This window comes from Saccostrea echinata, unplaced genomic scaffold (assembly GCF_033153115.1).
Source record: "Saccostrea echinata isolate AGI-Se365-2 ecotype Australia unplaced genomic scaffold, CSIRO_AGI_Sech_v1 ptg000029l, whole genome shotgun sequence".
NCBI classification, from domain to species: Eukaryota; Metazoa; Mollusca; class Bivalvia; order Ostreida; family Ostreidae; genus Saccostrea; species Saccostrea echinata.
This window is the reverse complement of record NW_026889778.1, coordinates 13,219,426-13,236,375: the sequence shown is the minus strand read 5'-3', so window position 1 is coordinate 13,236,375 and position 16,950 is coordinate 13,219,426. Positions and strand designations below refer to the sequence as shown.

At 31.9% G+C, this 16,950-nt stretch overlaps 1 protein-coding gene across 1 annotated transcript in view; it reads right to left on the bottom strand.

The window, feature by feature from the left end:
- LOC133195621 (uncharacterized) overlaps window positions 1-16,950 on the bottom strand; it is a 238,631-nt gene that overhangs the window by 188,600 nt on the left and 33,081 nt on the right. The window lies entirely within an intron of this gene.

Here is a 16,950-nt window from a genome sequence, read left to right as displayed (position 1 = left end):
CAAGGCTTATAACAATATCGCCTTTGTTTATAAGGCTCATTATTATAACTGTATTTTAGAAGAACTTGATTTTGATTCTACGTATAGAAATCCAACTTATACTAACAGATCACTTTCTAAAGATGAAATTCTTCAAAATCACATTCTGTGTAAATACTTTTAAAATTCCAGTCAACCAAGATGAGTTCGATCTACCCTACCTTTACTAGATTCCTAAACTTCATAACAATCCTTACAAACAAAGATACATTGCCGCGTCCGGCAAAGCCCTACCAAGCCCCTTTACTCCTTACAAAAATATTAACAGCTGAAAAGGAGGAACTTCATATGTACTATGCTACAACATATTCTAGAAGAGGTGTAAATCAGATGTAGATTCTCAAAAACTCTAAAGAACTTTTAGAAAATTTAGAATCTCCACATTTCTTTCAAATCAATATCATGAAACCATACGACTTTTCTAAACTTTATACAACCATTCCTCACGATTAATTAAAAACTAGGCTTTTTCAAATCGTAGACAACTGCTTCTTCAATAAAATGAAACTCAGAAATTTCCGTATCTAGTAATTGGTTATCAACAAAAATACTTTGTTCTAAATCACTCTAATTCTACACAAAAATACTCTGAAGTAGATATTAAAATGATGCTGGAGTTCCTCTTTGACAATACATGTATTTATGCAGTCTTTGGAGACCAGGTCTTCCAACAATCTGTTGGGCACCTATTGTGCTCCTTTATTAGCCGACTTGGTTTTAGATTGTTATGAAGCAGACTTCTACAAGAAAAGAAAAAAACACTTGCTGTGGCCTTCAACTCGACATTCAGATATATCGATGACGCTTTATCAATTAACGATAATTACTTCCATTCATATGTCCATTCGATATATCCCAGTAAACTTAAGCTTGAAATAGAAGACATCACAGACTTTGCTACATCTGTTTCATATTTGGATGTTTTACTGACTAAACACGATAAGGGCTAACTAACATCTCAATTGTATGACAAACGAGATGACTTCATCTTTTCATCGTTACCTTTCCTTATACGAGGGTTGAAAGAAAAGTTTGCGCACACATTAAGAGGGCTGGGTTGTCGCTGCCATTTTAGAGTGTTATTATCTCTAAACAAAAAGGATTTTCACTTTGAAGTCTTGTAACTCTTCCATAGTCCTGGAAGAGTTAATGTTCTTTAAATGAACTCTTCATCCTAATAAGGTAATAATAGTCCTTAAAAACAATTGTAAAGATAAACTGTCAGAAATGTCAAAACAAATCTAGGCAGTTTATAGGAAAAACACCTACATAACCTTATACATGGGCGCAGACATTTTGGACACCCAAAGTTGTGCGGAGAAGAAAATGCTACACGGCACATGATTGGTCATTAAGAGAAAAGACTTGTTATGTATTTGACAAGTGAAATAAAGGTGATAAAAATCTCATATCAAGACTTAGGCTTCTTTGAGATATATAGGAGTTACAGGTAAAAATTTGAAGAGAGGGATGCACTTTGGTTAGCGATTTTCATTTGGTGCTGAACGCACCTAGTTGTAAACAAATTTGAATTTGAAAGTAAAAGTGCAATGGCACGGTATATTTTTTCTGGCATGTTTTGTTTTGCAAGATCTCGAACTTTCAAGGCAAGAAAGTCATTTGCCCAATATTGAATATATGAATCAGTGACAGGGGCTCAACTTTGTATGGAAGTCTATGGGAAAACATTTGGTGGTGTTTGTCCTTATAGGTGGTGGAAAAAGAAACAGACAAGATTTATCCGTTTATGTAAACAACAATAACAGCGACAGCAGTGATTTTTTTTTCTACGTACAGTCTGAAGTACATGTACTGCAAAACCATGCATACTTCTCCAAAGAGAAAACACGTGTCCTAGTATACTGAGTATTTCAGTGTTTGTCATCGGTATTGTTGCTTAAAAACTGGGCAATATTGACCAGTCTTCAGTTTCAGGTAATACGTTTGAGTGTTCTTTCTTTGTATTTTATCAATTATAAACATGTTTAAACAGACAAACATGACTTCCAAAACAGCTAAATGATATATGTACACTAGGCAATTTGCTTGAATATTGTATGAATTATTCAATGACAAATATAAAAAATAGGACTCGGGTATATTATAAATTGCTATTATTTATTCCATGAAAAAAATTTCAATAATCCTTAAGGCCCTGGACATATTACCTTACTAGAGTCAGATATGATATGTAATGTGCATAATATATGTCCTTGGTACAAAAAAGTTGTTAAATATTTTGACATTGTTAACTATGGAATGTAGATAAGACCCTAATTTTATAATTTAAGATACTTAGCGAATAATTAATTACATATGATATGACTTGAGATTTAAAATGCAGATTTAAAAAGAATATTGCACTTATTATCAATTTATAAGCATTTATGTGCAATTTTCAGAAAATTCTGGGAAAATTAACTGGAGCAAAGCTGACTTGTGCTTGAGGTAACATTACTATTTTTTGAGTAACAACTATGCTGAGGATGTAGTACATGCCATCAACCATTGCATCGAAAAGGTTATTTACCACTTTTTGAAGAATTATTTTTAAGGGAAAAAATTTCCCCCAAGGATAACTATTCATAAGTCTTCAGTACTTAATGGTACAGAACATCTAAAATTATAAATATCCTATCGCTTTCATATTTAGTTGCAGCAGAAATTTTGTCTCATTTGTGGCTTAGAAAATTGCAGATAGTTGGTTGTGGTCTGTTTTTAACATATGAAAATGTTGTGAGAAAGGAATGCCATTGGGTTTCACAATATTGAAACATTATTAAAGATCAAATTTATGAAAAGTAACTTATGAAGGTGTATAACTTATGAAGGTTACATAATTTTCAAAAAAAAAAATCAGTATTTTTTCTGAATCTGCAAAGGGAGGTAACGAGTGATATACCAAATATTTTGTTGGAATTTGACAGTTTTTATTTACATTTCTCAACATTCACCAGCAGAATTTTTTCTCTATGCTTGATTTATATTATACATATATTGATCATTATTATGTATCAAGTTGAACAAAATCCTGTGGTTACTTTTTTTTTAATTTGAATAATTGCATAAATGTGAATTGTATTTTCACTAGATTGTCATGTTTATCTAACATTTTCATTGTAATGAAGGTTTTTTTAATTGAATTTATTTTATCTGATGTAATTATTATGTTTTTAGTCACTTTCCGCTTTATATTTGTGTTTCATATTGTTTTTGTTGTGTTTTCATGTTGTCGTAATGTGCAGCATACCAAGATGTAATAAATTCGAAAATTAAGGTTGATTGTGATGTCTTTTATTCTTAAATGTAACTGATGATTATATCAAACATTTCTGCCAATTTGATCAATTTTGAAGAAATTTTTGTTTGGACCCCCAGCCTCCCTAAATTACATACAATTTATTGCGTACTTTGCAGAATGACGTATGTCTGATTAAGTTCTAATCTTTTGTTTATTATTATGTAAAAAAAATCAGGTCCATTCATAAAAATTTTGAAAAATACAATGATTTTTACTGTTCGGTCATAGGATTAACGGAGCAATCACGTGACGTTAGGTGACGTAACAACCCGATTCCAAACCTGTTAAACTTTTACACAGTTTTAAATTTCTTTCCGTTCTATAGACTTTTCATGTCTTTTTCCTATTTAAAAATTACATATTAACTATAGCAAGACATGTTACTTTTTCAAAAATGTCTTTTTTGGTGTATTGGACAATAGTGAGATCTTAAAAACAATGACTACTAAGTTATGTGACCAGATGATCAGGTATGGAAACAGTGCAAAATCCATACGTCCATGCAATAAGCAAGATATTGGGTATTGCAGGAGTTGATCATCAAAAACGGCAATCCTTTCATTCTTACAAAGTCACTACCATTTGAACACTTTGGTCCTAGAAACGTGTAGGAAGTCCCCAGCAGCATCCAAAAATATTTTAGTCACTTTCGGACATTTTCTTGTCTGCAGACATAATTTTTTAATAGCTCAGTGCTCCAAGAAAAATAAAATTAAATAATGTTGCCATTCTTGACTTTGTTTTTTCCGCTTTCATCATTTATAATTAGCGATAAAACAGTCAAATCCCCTCCAGTCTTTTTGCGCTTCAACATTGCAATTTTTAATTTCGCAAAAAATTCTATGTATATAAATGTGCGAAAAAGTGACATGCTCCGTGAAGTATGCTTTATCTAAAAAATATACCTGTATATTTTTAAAGATCATCGGAAAACACCAAATCTTTGCATATTTATTGGAAAATACGAAAAGTTTTTATCTGCAGAGATTTACAAGTTTCATACAAATAGCGCGCTCTCTATAGAATTTGTCCGCGAACTTTTCTAAAAACCCTCGTCTATGTAGTCATATTCTGCTATCACCAGCATATGGTATTTGCGTCTCCCAACTTATCGATATTCAGAACATGGTCTGAGTACGATCAATTCTTAGAGCAAGGCAAGCTCTTGACAGATTAGTTGATGTTACTGGGATTTCAACAATATCGTTTAAAGTCAGCATTTCGGAAGTTCTATGGTCGCTACAATGACCTTGTTATCAAATATAACCTATCACTGGGTCGTATTTTGGCTGACGTGTTTCATGCCAATAGTTAGGCCTTTGTTTTTATACTTAATTTGAATACGGAATGTTCGCGTACCTGATCAATATATAGGGCTCATGGCGGGTGTGATCTGTCAAGGGGATATTTACTCCTACTATGCACCTGATCCCACCTCTGCAATTTCCGGGAGTCCGTCTTTAAGCCCTGTTTAAAGACTTGTATTGTTTGTAGATTTTCCGAGATCGATCACTCTTCATTATCTTTATCTTTTCATTAAGGAAATCAAAAAAGTCATATGGTAAACTGTTCAAAAAATGGAATAAAATTTTCTTTGATTTTTTAGATTAAATACGAACATAACGAACAGTAATCAAGCTCAAAAGTCCATTGAGACAATAAAAATTATTAGGGATGGCAATCGATTACAGAATTGTTAATCGGTTAACCGCAAGATGTTCCGACCGATTAACCGGTTAATAGTATCAAAATGCACGTTTTCTTGACAATTGTTTTTCAAGTAGCTCTGTCCATATACACAAATAGACCCAAATAAAACGATAGAAGTTAAAACTCTCCATTAGTCTTGATTCTGGATCGGAAAAATACGGGTACATATTATTTTTTACTTAAATTTCAGTAGACAAAAAAATTGAGAAAACCATGAAAAAAGCTTAAGAAATCTTTGATAATTTTCCAGAGCAGATGTCACAAAAGATCTTTCTGCATTTTCACTACGAAAATCAAAACTACATGTGAACTCTATAGCCCTTAATTTACAATGTTTGTTTAATGAATAAATTGGATTGAAAACGACAAACACACCAATTCACAGTGCTCAATGATTCATTATTATTATCATTAAAGAATTACGTGACAGTCAGTAACTACATGGTGTTTTCACAGTAATTAACACTACATAAACTGACCAGTTACGCAAAGGTCTCAATCTGGAGATTCATAATTACATGTACGTCTAAATTAGATCCTTTTAATCCTAAATGATCATCCTTTGCGCAGAGATTTCTTTTTTTTTTTTTTAAATAAATTTTTAAAAAATGTGTTCAATTTAACAAATATTTTATTTTTTCCGATTAACCGATTACAGATTTTCTAATCGATTGCCATCGTTCCGACCGAGTAATCGGTTAACCGGTTACAAATTGCCACCCCTAAAAATATGTATAACATTGACCTCTACAAAACATCAGACTTGGGATCAGGTATGATGGATGAGTAGGCATCCCCTGTCGATCGGTCACAACCGTCATGTGCTCCTTGTTTTGAGCGCGTAAACGGAAAAAATCTGTAAACAATTCAGTGTGAAATTATTGCATATAGCTTGGAATACATAAGAAAGATGTCAGTCAACATTCAACTTAACGAAATATTGTATTTGAAAACAAGTGGTATCTAACATAGAATTTGCGAAAAGTTGACTTACACGAGACTGTTGATATCGTATCATAAACCTATCTGTCAATAGCTTGCCTCCTATTAGAAATTGTTCGCTGGTAGAACTTGCACTTGCGCATCGAATCTATAATTACAGTAAGTTAAAATTATTAGAATTTAGAAATATACAAATGACATCACTCATCTGCGGACATTTTTCAATTCTCTTATTAGTTTGTTCTGACATTTTTTGACCATACACATTCTAAACATTTCATTCTTTCTAATTATGCAATTGAGAATCTTTTTATTTGCAGAAGTATCTGATATGGATTTAAAAACATTCAATATGCTACGGAAGGATAATATAATGGATAACTAATTTTTAATAATCGAACGTAATTCTGAACATATATAACATAGAAGTTCACTTTTGTCTAACTAAACACAATTTTATTGTCTCGCAAATATAGAGTCATGCCAAAATATGTGATTTTTATTACATAGATGATATTCATAGTTAGTGACTGATCGACAAAAAGAATCATAAGAATGTTACAAGAACAAAATCGTACTTTCATATCATTGCAAAAAGTTACAGAACTGGAAGCTCGTTGCAATGCCAACAAAAAGGCCTTTCGTCCTTCATATATCACCAAAGAGGTTTATTCTACACCTGTTACACAACATCTTTTTTTCCGTAGCGATATCTATGTAACTCGACAGATCCAACATATATAAAGCAAAATAAGTTGAATATTTTGTAGTATTTAACAGAACTGAAACAAATGAATGCCCGAAGATTTTAAAAATTCTAAGAGACCAACACAATTATCTATAGGAACTGTGAAAATAATGCACAGATAATATCAGGAAACTGATAAAAAGATACTAGGCATCATGTTAAAGATAAAATGTTTTATGTTGTTTTACGTCCCATTCGAGAATTTTTCTTACATAGAGATGTCACTATACACCGGTCGAGGGCTTCAAAAGATGACTGCACTTAACAGTTTTGGGGTCTTTTTCGGTTGCTTCTGTTGATTTTATATCTTAACCTGATTACACCTTTGCATATTTATTTGGGAATCCTGTCAAGTTGGAACCAAATTAAATGTTATAATGATTTTAGACTGTAAAACAATAAAATACTTTCAATGTTTTTTGTCCTTACTGCTTCCAAATATAGAGAATTTACACTTACCCGTCCTTGATTGAATATTATGAGAGGTGGAGCTAACCTTGCAAGAATGGGTCTAATATTAGACTAGATAAATAACAATGACATGTATTTAAATAAAAATGTGATCACTCTTTCCCATCTTCCCCTCTGTTCTGTATGGCACAAGTACATTATTTACACAGGTTTCAAAACAAAATTAACAATAGGAAAATGTCCATGTGAGTAAAGAAGATTTCAAATAAACTTCAAACAATTTAGAGTGTTCGAACACATTGTCCTAGTCGGAAAACAAGCTACCTTACAAGTCACGTGACGGAATTTAGTATATACAGAATTACCTGAGGTAAGACATCACGTGGTGAATTATAATATTCAACAAGTCATAACCTTTAGTTACAGCACGGAAAGCGAATGTAAGAAGAAGCAGTTTTTTATCTTTTAAACTATGAGCGCATGTTTGCCTATTAATCTCCTTTTGACACGACATTAGTAATGCAAATATACAACCACTGTTAAACGAAGAACAATAGACAAACATGCGCTGACTGTGTATTAAGTCAGTAAAAAAGTGGGCGTCCTCATTATCGTATGGAGATTCAAGAAATTGTCAGGATCCCAGCCTTTGAAAACACATTTGTACTTTGTAAATACATACTTTTATTTAATGTAATTACGAAAAGTTGTAGATTGGATGTTGAGCATTCCTGCAATTAAAAGAAAAATGCGTGTTTTGAAACTTTATTTTACCGCAAATTTTGCAAGTCATTACGTGCAGTCATCTTTTAGACCTAAACTCGGCATTCTTTACTCGTGAAGGCGAAAGACCTTTGAAAAACAGGTGGGGACTACTTGCTCGTTGAGAAATTCCAATTGCAAGTGTTTCACCATTTTTTTCATAATTTTGATTGAAAATTTATTGTTCTTATGGCCAGGTTCGAACTCGCGACCCTTGGATTTTTTTGAGTAGGCAACGGTAGGGTTGATGGATGGAAGTAGACATGTTTGTTTTTATACAAAGTGTTGCAAGAAGAAAAGTTTTGAGAGATCCGTTTAGTGTATACTAAAAATGTCGATTTTCTGAGAAACATTATATTTGAATTAAATTTATAGTTATTTAGTGAATATTAAATACATTAAAAATGCAGAGGAGATACTGTTTGTAAATTAAAAAAAAAAAAAGCAGGACAGAGAAAGGGGGTCCTAGCGTTTCGTATCCGGAAAGAATAGGTAAGACTGAAATAAGCATCTGCTAGAGTTTTACTTAATGTATATATGATAAATAATTCTACAATGTATATATGCATTCTTTTTAAACAAGAAAACATGACATTTAAAGTGCGATTGTTTGTTTCTTTAATGTTTAACGACGAGTAGGCAGTACTTCAGCCACATTCCAATTGTAATGCTGTTTTAAGGAAAAAAAGGTTTTTATTCCAAAATGATAAATTCTACATAAAATAAAAATAATTTCCACCTTTAAAAAAAGAAATTATGCTAGGCATAATAAAAATAATATCATATCAAATCAGGAGGATTACTAGTTCGAGGAATTTTTTATATCTCCTTTTTAGCCACATTGGAAGGTGTTATTTTTTCCCTTAAAATTCTATGCAAGAGGAACAGTTATCTTAACTTTCCAAAACATTTTTCTGGGGCCTAGACTACGGTGCCCTGATTTTTTTGTGGATCTGAAGTATGGTTACAATGTATAATTTAAGAAAACAATTTTGCGTCAGCATTTTGTTTTTGAAAATGGAGTGGGAGGTTCTTTTTTATTACTTGAAATGTACCAACCAGACCCAAACTGGAACCCAAGCAGACCCTGGGACTGTTTATTCACCCATGAAAAAGATTTTGAGTAACAATGAAGCCCCGTCCTTTGTGCATTCCTAATTTGCAGGTTCCCTTTTGTGGCTTTGTTTACTTTCAGCAGAGAAATTGTCAAGCTAAAAACAACAAGGATTTCTCATAGAATTTTAATAAGTGCGATTATTTACTGATGAAAATGGGATATTACTGTAAGTAAACTGCCTATCTCGGAATTAATCTCTTTACACCATAGCAGTGTAATCTATAAGTGTTGTGATTGATTCCATTTAGCATGCAACCCTGTAAGCTGAATTTGATGGAACAGTTCTAGTTTTATCATTTGAACTTTTCTAGTGTTGTTGCTAAATCTTAAACTTAGCGAGTTCTTTAGGTAAGATCCAGAGAAGTTGTAGAATCTAACTCATTTGTATGAATGGACTAATTCTTTCTGTGTATATTTAATTTAAGAATGAGGACTAATTGCTGTTTTTATACAGTTTCCGCACTATATATCACCAGGACTTATGAGATAATTTTGCAGAGGCTGCCGTTTTGAATGTTAAAAAGTAGCAAACTTGAGTAATAAGCTATTAACAACTTTTTATTGATTGTTTTTATTAATTACATTTAGATTTCATTCAGATAAGATTGTGGATTAAATGCTCTTAAATACATTGCACTTAGAGCTCATTATAAGTATGCAACTTCCTACGACATAGTGTGACGTTCACAGTCTCGACATCCGAAATGTATCTTGTGGTGTGAACTGGCAGATCCAATTAAGTTAAAAATGAATAGCTATCCAGTGATGAATACACAACTGCGCTTGCCCCAACAGTCGCACCGTCTTTTTGTCGAGAAGCTGTGATAATGTGTACTGTTCTATTTCTTTTTGCTCACCTGAGCCGAGCTTTTCTGATCAAAATTTTCCGTTGTCTGTCGTCGTTGTTGTCATCGTTAACTTTTTTACAATTTCGCCTTCTTCCCCAGAACCACTTGGCCAATTTCAGCCAAACTTGCCACAAAGTATCCTTAACTAAAGGGGATTCATATTTGCTCAAATGAAGGGCTATGCCTTCTTCCAGGGGGAGATAATTACGAATTAGTGAAAATTTAATGGTATCGATTAAAAATCTTCTTCTTAAAAACCAGTGGGCCATAAAATATAAAACTTATTTGGAAGCATCCTCAGGTAGTGTAGATTCAAATTTGTTCAAATGATGACCCACGGGGTTGGGGGGACCTGTGATGGGCTTTGCTCCTGTTGTTTTTCATCAGCAGATTTTTAAAAGAAAATTCACTCTCATTTTGTAAAAATGTTGACTACATATTATGCAGCAAAATCTAGACCGTTGGGATCTATGATTCAAAGTTGAATCCACACAACACTCGGATGCTTCAATATCAATTTAATCAACAAGCTTAAGGCCCTGATGTTCTGGAGAAGATTGCTTTCCTATACATTATGTAAAATTTGGACCTCTGCTTTCGGCCCAACTCTACTCTCAGGGCTCATAATAAAAAAAAATTGGTATGTTTTGGAATATGATTAAGTATTGTCATACCACTCTAGAAACGATTTCTTTCTACATACTCCTGTGTAAAATTCTGATCTCTAATTGTACCCTCAATCAATTCCCGACTGCCCTGATTCTAAATTACCTGAGGCTGTTGGCATATCACATTGAAAAATAAAGACTTGGTGTTCGTTAGAAGAAGACTTTTAAAGAATTTCCCTATATACTACATGTAAGTATTCCAATTCCAACTTTGTTCTCCTATTGAGCAATGCCATGATTTGAACATCTACAGTGTCTGATGAGGCTTCCATATAAAAATGACTATTATTGGATATATCGTTCTTGAGAAGATTTTTTTTTTTAGATATTTTTATTTATTTTATATTCTATGTAAAACTCGCCTAGTGCTTTCCTTTAAGCAGAGGAAAAGAACAATAGAAGGCTCAGCCTTACTTGTATGCCTTAGGGCCATGATTTAAAAATATTGAACCTGCACTACTTAAAAAAGTACTTTACGATTCTCGCATGTTTCAATAGCCAGTTATGGTCCAGCTGTTTAGGAGAAGATTTTTCAATTTTTTTTTTCTGATATAGTCCTATGTTAATTTTTGATACCCTGTCTATGCCTCTTCCAATTCTCGTGCACTCTGATTTGAAAAAAGTATAATCTGCACAATGTCAAGAAATTTTCACAAGGTTCATCTTTCATTTGTTCAGTGATTCTTCTTACATATTCACAAGTAAATCTTTGACCCCCCAGTGTGACTCTACCCTATTCATGTTGGCCATGATTTGAATAATTTGAAATTAATATTATGTCTGGAAGTTTTCACATTTAAGATAAACCTTTTTCTGGCAAGTGGTGCTGAAGAAGAAGCTTCTATAATGCCCCCTCTATTTATATTTTATTTATCTCGCTGATTACAGTATTTCATACAATTTGCCATGGAGTGTTAACCAGTAAACTGAATTTGAAAAAGTGAAGATTGAAACGGGGTGGGGGTGGGGGGTGGGGGTGGGGGGATAAGGAAGACTACTTGACTGTTTATTTTGTTTATGTATAATTATATAAATTAATTATGTAATATATATATATATATATATATATATATATATATATATATATATATATATATATATATATATATATATATATATATATATATATATATATATATATATATATATATATATATATATATATATATATATATATATATATACAGTTACATTCTTCATTAGAAATGCTGGAAAGTTAAGTTATTCTGAATACCTATGTCACTTTAATTCGAAAATAATGACTCATGAATGAATACGAGGCTAATGTGTCGCAAAAATAAAATCATGCACTCAAAATATTAGTGATTATTTCATAAATATAGATTATTAATAATACATGTATATATAATTTTTTCTCAAAAACTCAAACATTAAAAGCCTTTTCTATGCCCCCGTAATCGAAGATTCGGGGGCATATTGTTTTTGTCCTGTTCGTCTATCTGTCTGTCCGTTTGGCTCTTTGTCTGCAAAAACTCTAACCTTGCCCATAACTAATGATTGGTTGGAGCTATGGCTTTCATCTTTTACATGTGTTTTCGTTGTGACAAGACCTTTCTCTGGGTACCATCAAATTTGACCTTCTGACCTTGGTCTTAGAGTTTGACCCACATTTGATAAATTTTATCAGCCTTATACCTTGGCCATAACTTTTGAAAAGTTGGTGCTAGGACTTTAAAACTTCACATGTATATACCTTGGGACAAGACCTTCCTTCGGATTCCAACAACTTTGACCATTTGACCTTGACCTTGGAGTTTGACAACTTTTGGAAAAAACGTTAACCTTCGCCACTTTTGAACAGTTGGTACTAGGGTTTCCATACTTCACATGTGTATTCCTTTTGACAAGTCCTTCTTATGGATACCAACAACTTTGACCCTTGACCTTGGAGTTTGACCTACCTTTGAAGAACTTTAACCTTGGTCATTACTTTTGAACAGTTGGTGCTAGGGCTGTCATTCTTCACATGTTTATTCCTTGTGACAAGACCTTCCTTTGGATACCAACAATTTTGATCCTTTTCCCTTGACCTTGGAGTTTGACCTACTTTTGAAAAACTTTAACCTTGGTCATAACTTTTGAACAATTGGCGCTAGGTCTTTCATACTTTACATGTGTATTCTTTATGACAAGACCTTCCTTTGGATAATAACAATTTTGGCCCGCTGACCTTGACCTTGGAGTTTGACCAACTTTAGAAAAAAATAACTTTGACCATAACATTTGAACATTTGGTTCTAGGGCTTTCATATTTCACGTACATGTGTATCACTTGTGACAAGACCTTCCCTTGGGCATCATATTTGACCTTGGTGTTTTATTTAGTTTTGAAAAACATTAACCTTCGCCATAACTTTTCAACGGTTTGTCTTAGAGCTTTCATATTTCACAGTTATATTCCTCGAGACAAGACCTTTCTTTGGGTACCAAAATTTTTGATCTTTTAACCTGGAGTTTGACTTGCATTTGAGAAACTTTAACCTTCGCCATAAACTGCCATACGGGGGCACCAGTGTTTCACAAACACATCTTGTTTTAGATATCGAAGAAAAGGAACAAAACTTCATGCAAGCTTAACATCTAAAATTGTTACATGAACTTGCCTTGACCTCTGGTACTTGAGATAGTCTTCGGCTTGGCCAAGATTAGGTGCCCATGTTGGTTGCAGATTAACAAAAAAATGAAGTCAAATGAAATGTATTACAAGTATATTCTATGTAACACTACATCCTTTTAGCAGACTGTCTGAAATTTCTGTCCATTTCTGTCAAGCGGTTAAAAAGATTTCACTCTTACTATAACAGAGACCCAAGTGGGCTACGGACTATACATATTCAGGCATAACATTTATCTTTATCATATTCAACTGAACAAAAAAAGTATAATTCAAATACAAACACTTCATATAATATTGTCGGAGCAGAAAAAATCACATAATTCATTTCTATTAAAATGTTACAGTATATAAAGGACATGGGTAAATTTGTTAATCTTGGAGAGTTTTTCTACTCTTAATATTTGGACATTTGAAGAATAAATACATTACAGTACTTTCAATTTTTCAACAGAAACTGTATATGGGGATGACAATTTCAAACTTATTTGTTAATACTCAAAGAAAAACTGCGTCAGATATTTTTTAATTGGCTATTTTGAGTCCTTGGGCTACGGACTATACATAGAGTATTTTTTTATTTAATGAGAGACCATAGAAAAATAGTTACTTGTATCAGTAAATATTTGTTAAAATTATCATCTTGGAGTTCACATGTGTTTAATAAATCCTTTCATTTGGATATTAAATCAATTTATACAAAAATCCTGTGAAATTTAACAAAATAAAACAAAAACTTCAAATAAATTCCAAATACGAGTAAAATGTGAACTATCAGAACAAAAAAAAAAAATACACGTCAGAGTCACTGTAATTGATGTTTTCATAACAAAATATAGTCTAAGACCATCTAAAGACCAAGAATGAGCTTTAATTTAGCATCTAAGAAGGATGAATTTCATGTGAGCACTGGGGCTACGGACTATGCCGTTTAAACATCTCTATTGTGGACAATCATCTTAAAGAAAATATAATTGTATAATAAAATCTTGGGCAATTTTTTTATTATTACTTTGGGTTTCTATAACAGTTCACACCACTTATTTTGAGTATTTATAATACCATGACTGAAGATCAATTGTCCTATGTACTGTGTATTTTCAATGCCAAATGAAATTCCAATTCAACTAATTAAAGCATCATATGTGTTCAAACTTAATAAAAGCAACAGGAGCTGTAATTAAATCAAGGCATAATTATTTTTTTGGAGAGGGGTTGGAGGATGGGGTTGTTATCATGGTTATGGACTATATTGCTTTATTATTAATTTATTTATCTTTTATTTTATTTTAATGTAATACATACAGCTCAAGATGGTCATTGGTGTATCAGTATATAATTTATGATCATAATCATATGGTGTAATTCATAAAAAAAAAATTACAAAACATGATTGACTATTTGAAGTAAAAAAAAAAAAAATAATAGTACAATGTTTATCAATAAAGAATCAATGCTTTTTTTTATTTTAAATTAACAATTCAGTGACAAGTTGATTAGGTGGCGCAATTATAAGAGTGAAGGTCACACTTCGTACTTATTTGCAAAATAAGGAGTCACTTGATCCTTATACTTTGGGATTAAATCCTACTATGGGATGTTACGACTGGTTGATGGGAACTAATAAACCATTGAAGCTCATTTTGCAGTAGATGCAGGCAGGAAAAAAAAATCTCTTGCTAATACAGAAGTGCGGTTATATGGTCTGTAAATTTGCTAAATTTATTTGTAGAGTCTGCAGCCCTTTTAAAAGTAGGATGTGTGTGGCCAAATATTCTTTTAAAAATATTCCAATGCTTATTATTCTAAATGGATTGATAGTATGTATCACAAGAAGGAAAACTTTATCATGTATGTTTAGAAATATGTTGTGACCACAAACATACATGTAACAGGACAGACTTCAGAAGCAAGCCTTTAGTTAAAAAATGTTAATTTTCAGACATTTTATCTTTAATTGGAGTGGTATTTGTATTTAAAAACATTGCATTTGTTCGAATAAACATATTATTGTATTGTAGTTACTGTAACATTAATGTATATGACTTTTTCTGGAAGTTGTAAAATTAGGACTACGGACTATACAGGGCTACGGACACCAATCATTCTTCTATAACTTCATTTGATGTTAGAGCAAAAGCTATTCACAACTGTTTTTTAACTTTACTGGTAACTGTGAAATTATTGAACAAGAGCAAGATAAATTATGCACTTTCTTGTAGAACACAAACTATAATAAAATATGGGGCTACGAATTATACAAAATATTAGATCAGTATAGGAAAAAAATACAAAATGTGCACACATTTTACCATATAGCCAATATATTTTTCTCATAGTACTTTTCTTCCAAAGTAAAATAAAAATTTTAAACACATTATATTTGCTCATCTTTGCTATAAATTATGCATTTATTCAAACATTGATGAAATCTTAAACTATATAACAAAGGTATATCTCCAAACATTTATTCATAATTTCCACAATATTTATCCTTTTTCTTTTCTGTAAACAATAAACTTTAGCCAGAATGATTTCTCTATAATGAAGTACATGTATATTTATTTTGGAATGTTTCATTCAAAATAATTTTAATTAACCATTTTTTATAATGTAAAATGTCAAGTGCAACAGCATAATGCTTCATAAATTATGAATCTTTGACTTATTTTTGTTGTTTTTTCAAAGATGCCGCTACTATATACATGTATATGACATCATATACCAATGGAAAGCTCTCATTCTGCTCTTTGCAATGCAACAAAAGAGATTTAGATTAAATGTAACTATAAAGAGTTACATCTATATAACATCATTCGGGTGGAAATGGCCACCTGATCTTGGCCAAGCCGTCTTGTGAAAAGGCAGTCCCATATCGTATGATTCTTAAAAGAATTTTTTTTAGATGGTCTTAAAATTTTTGTAAACTTTTAAATAAAATCCTCAAAGGTGTTGCCGCTATGAGGGTTTCGATTATTTAGGAGTTTTCTTTCCAAATTATTTTTAAATCACAGATGCAAGACATTTTTAGTAATAGAAAAATATTTTTTATACATGCACGTGATGGACGTTTTTTTTTTTCTTCAGAGGGGAGTACAAGTAACTAGGATGACCTTCCAATGTCCAAACGAAACCAATCTAACAAAATGATGAGCACTTAAATACAGAAATCTCTGTCAAAAAGAACTGCAAGTAAATATAGCAATTAATGGAACTCCAAGCAATCTCGTTTTAAAACCAAAGTAAAATGTTTGATGAATTAATGAAAATAAGAACTAATTTTTCTACATTTTTATATTCTAAGTAAATCCACAACCTGCGCTTCAATATTCATTAGGTCGTGGTAAGTAATAAGTTTGTTTTACATTTACTTTTAATATAATTAAAAATCTCCAAAGATACTTGTGGGCACTGGAATTCAATTTACACTCTAGAAAAACAAACATTAACCCCCACCACCACCACCACCACCACCCTCTCTCTCTTAAAAGAAAAACATTTCATTTCATTTTTCTATGTTTATTTTTCACAGAACTTTTGCAGAATAAGAATAATGCTTATGAGTTTAAAAAAACAACTTCTATTCTTTCTTAATAAAAAAAAATGTATACACAGTAACAATATACAAACAGGTAAACTTTCCTTTCCGACAAAGGGAAATTATCTTAAAGTCTTCAATTGCAATTAATCCAATCAAAGTTTATGTGGCAAATACATTTATACAGTAAAATCACCTTCCTGTGCTAAAATATCATCTATAAAATAATAT